Source organism: Ambystoma mexicanum, chromosome 1q, assembly GCF_040938575.1.
Source record: "Ambystoma mexicanum isolate Mex_15411 chromosome 1q, UKY_AmexF1_1, whole genome shotgun sequence".
Classification (NCBI taxonomy): Eukaryota; Metazoa; Chordata; class Amphibia; order Caudata; family Ambystomatidae; genus Ambystoma; species Ambystoma mexicanum.
The window spans coordinates 298,770,213-298,783,014 of record NC_090922.1 but is presented as its reverse complement, the minus strand read 5'-3'; the positions used below and the strand labels follow the sequence as shown (position 1 = coordinate 298,783,014).

At 49.4% G+C, this 12,802-nt stretch overlaps 1 protein-coding gene across 3 annotated transcripts in view; it reads right to left on the bottom strand.

Annotated features, from left to right (window-relative positions):
* Positions 1 to 12,802, bottom strand: part of LOC138527531 (uncharacterized) — a 1,006,733-nt gene that overhangs the window by 775,213 nt on the left and 218,718 nt on the right. The gene's annotated exons all lie outside the window — the stretch shown is intronic.

The window sequence follows — 12,802 nt, the reverse complement described above, 5'->3', positions numbered from 1 at the left end:
ATTGAAAAGCTAAGGGAGGTGAATCATCACAAATTGAGAAAGAGAAAGAACTGTATGATTGGCAAGAGTTAACCCGACAGAGGGACGTCAATGGAAAAGGGCAAAGTCTGAAGTCCCAATGAACAGTGTGTTGACAGGAGTGAACCCGACAGGGGGATGTCCACAGTGAACTGTTTAAAATGGCATTAAGGCTTGTGAATGGCACAGGTGAACTTTTTTGAGAAGAAACAAAGTGAAAATGCCGTAGTGAACCTGACGGGGGGAGGCTGATATTCAAGAGGGGTTTGAGCCCAGAAGAGGGGGGCCCAGGGGTGAAAAGTTATCACCCAACATACATTTGGAAAGGAACTTTTTGTTTGTTATTTTTAACATATCATGTCCTCAGAGGAAAGGGACTTATTGTAGAAAAGACACTTAACTACCGAAGGTCCTGATAGCTGAAAACAGAACGGTTGTCTCGTGCTGGGAAAGCTCGAGAGTGTGCTGTGCTGTGCTCAAGAGTCCCGCCTTGTCCCGTGCTCAAAACGTTGGGAAGGGGGACCCCGGCTACCACAGTCTGTCTTTTCATTTGTGAATCTTATCCCACTTTCTTTTTGTATTTAGTTGTAAGGATTGGCAATAGTTTTTTAGTATAGGCCCTTTTATTTGACAAGACGCCACTAGGACTGCTGTTTTTCCAGCCTGCACATACAGTTTAATAAACACCCTTGAACTGTGATCACTTGTGTCTGTCTTTACTGTTGCCACCATGAGTTTCTTACAGCTTCGGTCCCTCTCTCTCTCTTCTTGCTAGGTCGGCTAGCTAGTATCACTGCGGCCTGGACGTTTGTTGGTGCTGTGTCAGTCCGGATCTTACACCGGTCCCCTAATAAGAAGCTGGCTGTTCTCGTCCTTATTCCAGCTGTGGACTTGGTGTTACCACATCTGTGCTGCCTCGGCAGCAAACAGAAATAGTCTTGCCAACATTATAATGTAGAGGCATGGTGCGATGTACAGGGTCACTGTCACCATGTGAACAGGCACAGATGTCACGGAATTCCCCCTTTCTCATCTGGGAGCGATCCTTGCAGGATTTCTTGGGTGGTGTCTTCTTACGCACGGACCTGGTCTTGTATAAACCCGCGCAAGCCTCTTCTGGCTGCAGCGTGCGTTCAAAGCTCCAGGATTCAGACACTCCGGGATCCAGGAACGAAGAAGGCAAGCAGACAACAAATGAGTCCGGGAAACAAGGAGGAAGGAAGAGGGTAATGGGAATGGAATTAGGAGGTCCAGGAACAAGGACAACAGTATAGCAAACTACGGAGCACACGTCTAGTCGCTGCTTGCTGTAGCATTAAGACGCGCGGGCCTGCGGGGGCGCGGCCTATTTGTAAACACGCTGCGTCTGACTTAAGGACAAGGAAGATGTTGCACGTTAGACGGCCATGTTGGGAGTATCAAGGAGTACAAGCCCCGTTGTGACAAGGACCATGAAGTCCAAAAGGGGTGTGTTCTGTGGGTCATGACAACAGATGGAAGAGGTAAGGGTTGGATTCCCACTTGTCCTTGCCTCAGGGCCAGGACTGGCTGTGAATTTCTTTGTAGAAGGTGTCCCCTTTCCCTCTTAACAAGGCCAGCTACTGATCTAGTCATATTACTGCTATTGAGAGGCTGCGGTTTATGCATATGACAGCACGGTGTGCAGTCATAATGTCGAAAAAATAATGTCGAATTACAAAAATGTCTAAAACATAATGTCAAAAAAAAAAGTCACATTTTTAATTTTTTTATTTGTATGTTTTTTTTGGGTTCCGGGGGTAAAAAAAAGGGGTAAAACGAAGAAAAAAAATTACAAAAAAGGGGAGTTGGGGGGGGGGAACCCCCCATTTCGAACAAAATGCAACAAAAAAAAGAAATTCGACATTTTTTTTTCGGCATTATGACTGCACACCGTGCTGTCATATGCATAAACCGCAGCTTCTCAATAGCAGTAATAGGACTAGATCAGTAGACATTTTGACTTTCGACATTATGACATTCGACTTTATGACTATAAACCTGACAGCACCCCTGTACTGTGGCCTATAGTGATCACTGCACTAGTAAGGATTGACTCTAGGATCAATGCAGAGCTTTACAGAGAATACTTTCTTACCTCCCACTGATTCCTTTACGCCCATGGGCCACCCATGCTTGAAGCCACTCATCGTTTGGTTGTACTATTGTGCACCCTTGACAATCAAATGAGAGAAAAGACTAGAAATGTGATGCCTTTGAGGCAGGCTTACCCCCTTCCCCAGTAGAAGCCCAGAACAGGTGTGATTTTTCAAAGGTTTTTGTCGAAATAGTTTGTCTAGGTACTGTCTTCAGTGGCTGAGTGTGTGAGTGCATAAGCAAATGAGTGTCTGCATCAGTAAGTGAGGCATCCAATCAGTCAACAAGTGAATAAATGAAGTGAGTAATCCAGCAAACCTGTCAGTGAAGACAACCAGTCATTCAAATAAAAAATACAAGCGATTAAGTGAGGAGTAGCGTGGTGAGCTATTTACAAAACAGCAATTAAGAGGTGAAGGACGTTAAAATACCTATTTAAAGAGAGACTTAGCTGACGCCCACCGGGGGCGCGCTGAATAAGACAGCTTAAGGGCTCACTCCCGTGGCAACGGGTCGAAAAGTGGACAGAACACCCACTCCCCTCTCCCCCCCCCCCCCCCCCCCCGAGTGAAGTACCCCAGGAAAAGTCAGATGCCAGAGGATCCAAGGCACACAAGGGCAAAGTTTTGAAGGTTTCTGACCGCCGGTTGGCCGAGATCCTGCAGCGTTGGAATCGCTGGGGAAAAGTGAAAGTGCTCTGGCGGTGACAGAGCTCCAAAGTGAAACGACAGAAGCAGGTTGTAGAGAGTGGACTGGGGCCGGCAGAGCACGAATGAGGCGCTAGCAGGGAATCGTGGAAGCAGGCAGCAGATCGAATTATCCGTGGAAGGAGGTAGGTGCACAGCTCCCTCGCTGCAACAGCTATAGAAGCAGTGAAATTAACGGGGACTCCCCGCTCCCCCCGCGAGTCGTGTGGACCTCAGGTGATGGCAGCTGTGAGCCGGGCGAGATGAGGCCAGGATTACAGAGGAGTGTCCCTGAGGCACGGAGGAGCGTACGAGCACCGGGCTGTGCGGGACATCGGAGTGTGACCCCCCCCCCTCCCCTTGCACCCGAGATAAACAGCAGTGTGGACAGTTTTCTGGCTCCCCTGGGATAATTAGGTGAGATGTGGGCCCCCTGTTGATGGACAGGGTCGTGTGCCTGCCTCACCCCGAGGGATCCGCGTGTGGGTGTGGTACTGACCCCCTGTGACTGGGGAGTGGAACCCTCCTGTTGGGGGTCGGCGCTTAGGGGCCTGAATTGGACTGGGCCTGGAGCAGGGGTCCGGCTGGTGTGCCGGTGGCCATCATCGGCGTACAAAGGCATATTGGCAGACTCCGGATAGCAGTCCACGGGAAGAGTGGGGCAGCCTGACTCTTGGAGGCGAAGGGTGTTGGAGGGGGGGCCCCTTCATGGGTGAAGGAGGGGCCACCCGGGGAAGCCCAGGAAGGAGTGAGCTCGGACCCACTGTATCGAGGAGACTCCTGTTCGGGGGCCCGCGACCCGGCCAGACCCGATAGGTAATCGGGAGGTCACAGACCACACGGCAGCTGGGTATGTGGGAGCCCTGTGCTGGGGCAGTAAATCATACCCCCTGAGGTCTCTTGGCCCCCATGGCAAAGGGTGTCACGAGTTAAGGAGAGTTGGACGGCTCGCCAGGTGGGCCGGGCACTGATCCGCACGGAGGGTCCAGAATTGCATATGGACTGGAAGTCGAGGCTGGGGCCTTTGCATACCCATCGAGTACGGGAGGTGCTACCACAACATTGAACATGGCAGAGGGAGGTGAGTACGCTGTGTCTACAAAAAGGGATATTGCCTCACTGTTGGAGGAGATTCGAGGGATGAGGGCCGATATCAGAGGAAAAGTGGATAAAATCAATGTGCGAATTGATAAAATGGACGAGAGGCTGCAGGCAGTGGAAAACGCCCAGACTTCTTTGGAAACCCTCGAGACAATGGAGTTGCAAAGAAGAAAAGGGGAGGGCACCCTCAAGATGAACGACTGAGATTCGGGAAATGAGAACAACCTGCGATTTTTGGGGGTGCCAGAGAAAGAGGGTGAGACGGAGAGGGACCTATGCAGGGTCGTCCATGATGCGGCAAAGGCATTGTTTGGGGATGATACCATCGTTGAGCTGAAAATTGATAGGGTACGTAGGGCGGGTGATACTGGCAGGGACACGAGGTCTGTCTTGGCTCGCTTCCACAACCACCCAGACAAGCAGAAGACCCTGAAGAAAGCGAGGGGGCAGGCAGAGCGATGCTTGACAATGCTAGAATTGGGATCTTCCAGGACCGTTCTGCGCTTACGCTTGCAAAGAGGTGCCTATGTTTGTCCCTCACGAAATGGCTTAATGAGAAGGGAGTGTGATACAGGTGAGACTTCCCTTTCTCTATCTGTTTTGAGGTTTATGGATATGGTTATGGTTACAAACTGGTCACGGAGGATGATATTCACAGGGTCACCGGAGAATTGATGGGTAGGGGGAGGGCACACCGGAAAGAGGGCCGAGGAGTGGCGAATAAAAGGGCCTAATAGGCGAAGGGTCCCAAGCTCGAGGAAATTCAGGAAACTGAACACTCCACCGGTGGGGGCTAATGGAACCTGGCGGCTCCGTGCCGGCTACAGGGTCCTTTCATGCGTGCGCCCTAGGCGCAAATGGTTTTTGGTTCTTTGAAAATTGTTGTGGTTTTTGACCGGGGCCTCCTGGGGGGACAAAATGATGAAGGGTAAGACGGTTGAGGGGGAACTGTTAATAGAGGAAGGTCGCCAGAAGTGGCCTGCCAGGTGCATTGTCACTGATTGATTCAGGGGGCGGGGGGTTGGGAGGGTAAAGGTAGAAATCTTTGAGGTGATTTAAGGGACTTACAGGGAAACAAATAAGTGAGGGGGGCTCTTGATTGTGGGGAGAATTGTGGGGTGGCCCAGATGGCCGGGTCTTATTGGTGGTCCGGTGTTTGCCAGTGATGTTAACTGGAGTGGACCGGAGGCCACAAGGGGGGAGGGGTGGTTGGGGGTGGATTTTGGTTGGGGGGAAGCGACGAGTTTGAGTGTGTTCAACAAGGGGATTACAAGAGTGGTGGAGGAGATGGTCTGTCCAAGTGTTGAGATTTGCAATGGTGGACCTGAATATGGGGGATAGTGCTGACCGTCTGCACATTTGCACGCTGAACATGAAAGGGCTAAATTCACCAACCAAAAGGTCATTAGTGGCCAGTGAATTTCAAAGAATGGGGGTGGACATCCTCTTCTTTCAGGAGACGAGGTTCGTCAGGCGAGAGGAAAGGAAGGTTGCATGTGGTCTTCATGGTCAGGTGTTTTGGGGTTCGGGAGATGCGAGAAAAGGGGGTGACACGATCTTGATACATAAGAGGCTGAGATTTGAGGTTGAAAAGTTGTGGACATATGGGAGGGGGTTTTATTTCTGGTGGGCTACCGGAGAGGAGTGAAGATTTACTTTTGTGGCGCCATACGCCCCAAATCATGCGGATTCTCAAGCCTATGTTGGCGAAAGTCCTGAATGAAGGGGGGAGGCAATTGGTTGTTGGTGGGGACGTCAATAGTGGGCAGATCCACAATGGGATATCCTTGGACGGGACGGGAGCTCCTTTGGTGGTGGGGGAAGGGTTGCAGTAGTGTTTGGATTTTCATGGCTTGCAGGATGTGTGGCGCTTCTTCCACCCTCAGGAAAGGGGATTCGAAGATTTACCCGGTCGCCTGGTCCGACCATGATATGGTGTCCCTAGACTTGTCCTGGAAGGGCCTGGGTCCTAGCACTCGAAGTGGAGATGTAATAAATCCTTGTGGAAGGATCAGGTATTCCGTGAGGAACTGGAGGGGGCAATACGAGAGTATATTTAACTGAATGACACTGGGATGTGGACCAGGGGACAGTATGGGACGTGGGTAAGGTGACTTGGAGGGGCTTGCTGATCAGGGAGGGGGCACTGTAAGGAAGGCATGGTATCAAGAATAGACAGACACAAGTGATCACGATTCAAGGGTGTTTATTTAAACAGTATGCAGGTTGAAAAACGCCTAATCTAAACCTAAAGCTAAATCTAAGATGGGAGCAAGCTTCAACCATCAAATGAAAATATGGCAGTCCTTGTGGCGTCTTCTCAAAATAAAAGGCCTATACTAAGAAAACCTATTGCTAATCCTTACAACTAAATATAGAAAGAATGTGGGATAAGGGTTTCAATAAAGAAAGAAGTGTTTACAAATAATAAGTCAAGATGTGATTGACAGGGTCTCCCTTCCCCACCTTTTGAGCATGGGACAAGGTGGGTCTCCTGAGCACAGCACACACACTAACTCTCCCAGCACTAGCCAACAGTTTCGTACCAGCTATCAGGTTCTTTGATGGTTAAGTCTCTTTTCAATAAAAGTATCTTGCCTTTGAAGACCTGATACTTTCCAACAGAATAAACGTTTGCTTCCGCGAAGCACTTAGGGTGTGGATTTCTCACCCCTGGGAACCTCTCTTCCAGATGCCGACACCTCTCGAATCTCAGCCTCCCTCAGCAGGGTTCACTACGGCTTTCCTAGCATTCACGAATCTTAATTTCTTTTTGAACAGTTCTCTGTGGACATCCCTCTGCCGGGCTCACTTTGCCACTTTACCATTTATTTTCTTTTATCTTGATGTGCGATTCACTTCCCTTGCGTTTCAATGGTTAGTTGGTCAAAGACTTTCGACTGTACAGGGATTTGGCTTGACACCTGTAGTACCACTTTGACCTGTCTTGGTGGCTCTCCTACGGCCTTCTGGTATTTGCAGTTTCAATCAACACAGGATCAGCCAGAGTCTCTGGAGTGAGCACTCACGTGGTGCCTCTCCCCTCTGCAGCTGGTCCTCCCTCAACAGTTGCCTGACCCTTGCATTGGGACATGCCAGGTTAATGGCTCTGGTGTTTGTTAGGCAGAAACCTGTGCAGTCCCCTTAGGGAACACTGCAAAAGATTTATGACTACAGGTGTTAGCAGTAAACCCACTTGGTAGCAGTCTGTACCACCCAGATTTACCTGGTAGCTGTGGCTGAGCAGTCAGACTTCTTTCAAGAAGAGTTAGGCAGTATGCAAAGTATACACAATAGGCACTCAGACACAATAATACAAGCAAACACTGACCAGAGATTTGGTATCAAAGTATATAATTATTTATTTAAAAACACAGTTTGAAACACTCCAGCACTCTTGTTGTAAAATATTCTAAACACAGTTACTATTGTAATATATACACCCCTTTTTCCTTATCAGATAAGTCTTAGTAAAACACCACTTATTTTCATACAGAGGTGAGCGCTTGACTAGATAGCACTCCAATAAGTTTGTGAAAAAGGGAGGGAAAAAGACAGAATATGGAAAGGTACACCACTCTAAGACTCAGGAACACTGTTAGCAAGGCAGAAGAGCAAAAGTCACTGGTGAGCCAAAGTCCAACGGCTGGGCCCACTCTTGAGAGAGCAGAGCACAAATGCGCCCAAGATCACACAGTTACACTAGGCTTAGAAAGTCTTGTAGAGAGTTCAAAAGGAGTTTAGAGAGGCTCAGAAAAGTTTAGCCAGGGTGTCCCAGGCTAACCGAGGTTCGAAAGCCGGGGACTAAATCTACCCCGTACAGTCGGTGGCAAGGGAAGCCAGGCGGGACACAGTACCTTAAGTGGGAAGGATCCTCCAGCGGTGGCAGTTGTTCCTGGCAGTGGGTGCAAGTCGCGTCGTCGTCCAGGGGAAGAGAAGATCTCGACTTGGAGGAAAGATGAAGGTCGTTGCACTGCCAGGGAAGAAACCAGCCGCAGAGTTTTCCGGTTAAAGGTGGTACCTTTGTTTCGCGGTCGTGGTAAAACGTGGTATCCCGGTTGCCGGGGTGCTTGGCACAGGCAAGGCGGCCACGAGGTACGTCGGGAAGGCGAAATGACGGTGAAACTGGTTATCCCCACCAGTCAAAGGAAGAAGACTCTCCGGCGGGAGATCTCCTCTGTCGTTGGGAAAAGTGGTGAGACAGTCCAGCAGGGCTCCACCGGTGGTGTCGTCGTGGCAGGTCGGCTCAGCTTCTCCCTCGTCGGATTCTTAGGTCCTGTGGCGACTTCTGAAGTTCCAGTCCCGAAAGCCCTGCTTTTATGCAGAAAACCCCCATTCACTCAGCCTAGCTGTCACTCAAACATGCTAAGTGGTGAGCCGGCCGGCTCACCACTTGGACCAATCAGGACGACGAGTGCGACTTGAGGTGCCTAGGCAACTCAGTCCAGGGTGCCTAAATCCCCCTCCACCTCTCCTAAGTACCCCAGACAGAGTGGCACCACTTTGGAGGGCTTCTGTGGAGAAGCCTGCCAAAAAGTGGAACAAAGGGCTCGCGACTTGGGTTGGAGTCACAGAAGAGAACACAAACGCCATTTTAGAATCAAGTTTTGGCAAAAAATACCAACCGGAGAATTAATATTAATTAAATAAACCGGCGGTATGTTCGAGGCTACCGTAAATAATTAAATAAAGATAGTAGCCTAAAACAATGAGAAATCCCATAGGAAAATATTTGCGGTTGAATATAAAACGTAGTATCCACTGCCACCAGCCAAAACTCGATCAGGGGGGACGGAGACGTGCCCCCTCGACTAACAGACCCTGGGTCAATTGAATTGCCCCAGCCAGTACGTTCACAATATGATGGTTTGTACTGGTTCTGTTCAGAATTTAAGACTAGTAAAGTCAATGGTGACTTTACATGCCCTGTGAGACCGTAGTCAGTCCCAGGGTATGGAGTCTATACTGGGGGGTCATTATGACACCCCTGTGTTACTGCACTGAGGGTGCTGTGTAACACACATCACAAAAACACATGAAGCCCTATGGAGTAAAAGACCCCATAGCCCATTAAACACATCTAGAGTCAAAGAAACACACTCAAATCATGCCCAAGAGGGAGGGTAAAAGAGTCTCACTCTTGGCAGGAGAAAAAAAATAAACCCCAAAAATCCAGCAAAGCTGCTGGGGGACTCACTAGGTTAGGAAATTCAGCCTAAACAGAGAATTCTCCCTAACAGTGTTAGTCCATTGTCTTTCGTGTTGTATGAAAGTGACATGTAGAAAAAGGAGGGTCGGGGGGGGAGGTTGCAGTGGTTTTGAAATGTCCTACGTGGTAGGATGGGGAAAAGGTGTTGAAGGGGGATACCACGTCTCACCTGTCAGTGTCCCACTCCCACTCCCCGAGGACCCCCATCCAGGTGATCCTCCCTCACTGGTCCACACCCAGGAACTGGATCCAATAATGATGGCTGTGTCCTGGCTAGCTGGATGACATATCCCCGGGGACTAGCTAGGGAGACACCTTCAGGTTTCTCACATGCCCTTCCTCCATGCGAAGTAGCCACATTTGTTTTGCAGGGAAACGGGAAAGAAAATTCACATTTCCTTGGTCTTTTCCCTTCCGGTGTTCCACTGTGAAACAATAGAAACCATTGCATGACTCGAGGGTTGGGCTCCTTGCGTTGGCTAATCCAAACTAGGGGTGAGTGGTCTGTAACGAGTGTGAACTTTCGTCTCGATAGATAATACCCAAGATGGATAATGGCCCACTTGATGGCTAGGGCCTCTAGTTCCACCACAGAGTAATTTCTTTCACGTGGGAACAACTTGCAACTGGTGTATAGTAAGGGATGTTCTAGTCCGTCGCATATTTGGGACAAGACGGCTCCTAACCCTGTAAGGGAGGCGCCCGTCTGTAACACAAACTCCTTTGAGAAGTCGACTACCTTCAGGATTGGGTTTTGACATAAGCTCCACATAAATCAGAATAGGGCTGTAGGATTGTATCCATGAGACATTGGAACGTGGCTGGTGCACTTCAGGTTTCTCAACACCACGTATGAAGAGAGTAAGGACTTTAATGGAGAATAGATTACGTAAGGAGACCAGGATCTTGAAAGCTCGGATACAGGCAGTAGCGGGAGGTGCGGGGCAAATGATAAAGGACGTGAGGGGGAAGAGGGAGGAACTTCAGCTGCTGGATGAGGGCAGGATAATTAGGAAGCTGCAGTTTTTGAAGCAGAAATATTACAAAAAAGGAGATAAGGTGGATGCCCTGTTGGCAGCTCGCCTACGCACCCAGCGGGCTGACAGATGGATAGCGGGAGTGACGAGTTCTGGGGCACATTGGAAACATCATCAAGGGGAGTGGTGGAGAGGTTTGCAGACTTTTATGAATAGTTATATGGGGGTGAGGTTCCTTCAGAAAGGAAGGAAATTGGACCATATCTGACTGAGGTACATTTACCAAAGCTGACACCTGAGGAGTCTACTGAGATGTATTCCCCTGTCACCGGAGAAGAGATCCTGATGGCGATCCGTAAGATGTGTCTGGGAAAGGCACCGGTGGAGGATGGGTATACTGTTGGTTTTTACAGGTCATTTGCGGGCGTGTTGGTCTTACACCTGGTTAAATTGTTTAATCACATCTTGGAAACTGGGATGGCCCCGAAGACATTTGTACAGGCTCTTATCTCTGTGATACACAAACAGGGAAATGATCCTACTGCTTGTGGTTCGTATCGCCCGATCTCGCTCCTAAATGTGGATACAAAGATATTTACACGGTTGGACGAGATTGGTGCATTCCAACAGGTGGGCTTCATAAGGGGAAGACAAGGGGCAGATATGAAGAGTAAAACTCTTTACTTGATTACAGAGGCCCGAGCCGGAGTAGACAACCCCACCCTATTATCGGTTGACGCAGAGAAACCGTTCAACAGAGTGAATTAGAACTTCCTGAAGGTGACCTTGATTAAGTTCAGGGTGGGGGATGGGTTTCTGCAGGGAGTTATGGCTCTGTACATGGAACTGAAGGCCAACGTGGCCCCTAACAGGGATTTCTCAAGATGGTTTGATTTGGGGTGGGGAATGAGACAGGGGTGCGCTCTTTCCCTGTTACTTTTTGCTTCCGCCCTAGAGCCTATAGCACGAAAACTCCGGGACGATGCTTGGGTGTAGGGTATCTTGGTAGGGGGGATGGAATATAAACTGGGCGTATATGCTGATGACATCCTGCTACACCTTACAAACCCCAGTTCAACCGTTCCCGCTGTGGCCGAGTTAGTGGAGGAATATGGTGCGCTTTCGGATCAATAGGGTGAAATCCACTCTGTTCCCTTTATGTCAGTTGGGGTCAGAGGAAAGACGGGGTCTGGAGGGGTTCGGGATGAGTGTGAAGGAAGGTCAGTTTCGCTATTTAGCCATTAATGTGACGCAGCAGGTAGGCTGTCTCTACGAGGCAAACTTCCTGCCCCTCTTAGCGACACTATTTGAGGCCTTAGAGAAATGGGGTAAACTGACGACCTCCTGGATGGGGCGGCTAAACACCATAAAGATGAACTTACTCGGCGGATCCTATATTTATTCCAGATCCGTTCAGATCCCATCAGCCACGTTCCAAGAGATCCAGTCCCGCCTTCTGAGGTTCTTGTGGCAGGGGAAGAAAGCGAGGGTGGCATATGATGTCATGGTTCTCCTGAAAGAAAAAGGAGAGGTGGGCTTCCTGGATATTTACTTGTATTATAAGGCGACAACTCTGAGTGCTGGTCCCACATCTAAGAAAACAAAGGGACGGTCAATGGGTGGTACTAGAGAACTACCATCTCAGGCCAGCGACAATGGGGGAATGGGTTTGGGCCCCAAGAGACAAAATCCTGAGGAGGATTAAGGAACATCCCATTTTGGGCATTATATTGAGTCTTTGGCGGAAGGGAACAGTGATGAGGGGGGTCACGACATGGCCCTCATCCCTGAGCCACTTGTGGGCTCGGGGGGTGAGAGACCCGATCCCGAACCTTGATAGGTTCCAGACTTGGTTCGACGATGGCCTTGCAAGGGTTGTTCAACTATGGAGGGAGAGCCAGTTTATCTCATTGGTTGATCTGGAAGGGGAGTTGGGAACAGGACAACTGTCGTTTTTTTCTTATCTACAGCTGAAGGGTGTAGGTACAGCTGGTTTGGGTATGTATGACCGAATTCTATTTGGCCGTGGCAAACTGACCATAAATCAGTTTGGTCGGTGCCCAATTTAAACGCACATGCGTTTATTTTATTTTTGTATTTTTTGTCCCCCCCCCCCCCCAAAATTGTAAAATACCAACCCTGGAAAGCGGGGGACACCCCCGCAATCCCCGCTCTCCATGGTTGGTATTTTGCAATATATGCAATCAAATTGGCCCGAAGGCCAAATCACCCATGTAAAATTCGACCAAATTGGTAAATAGGTCAATTGTTTTCGGTTAGATAGTCGAATACCCTTATAGCCGATGCATGGAAGGACATAGTACAGAGGGAGATGACTCCCCTAGAGAAGGTACTTCATTCAAGAAGGGAAATTAAAGGATTGATCTCATCCCTTTATGGGGCCTTGGTAAAAGAAGGGAGGGAAGGTACGGAGAAACTCTGGCATAAGTGGCAAAGAAACCTGGGCGAGGAAGTAGATGAAAAGCTGTGGCTGACAATGTGTCGAAGGACCCATAGAACCTCCATAGCTCGGCAGTATAAACTACACGCGATTAAACTACTCCATAGATGGCAGTACGACCCAGTGCGCCTCTCCAAGATGTTCCTGGTGCGTCTGCGCTATGTTGGCATGAATGTGAGGAGTGCGCCAATTATTGGCAAATGTGGTGGGGGTGTGATGGGGTCCAGGTGTACTG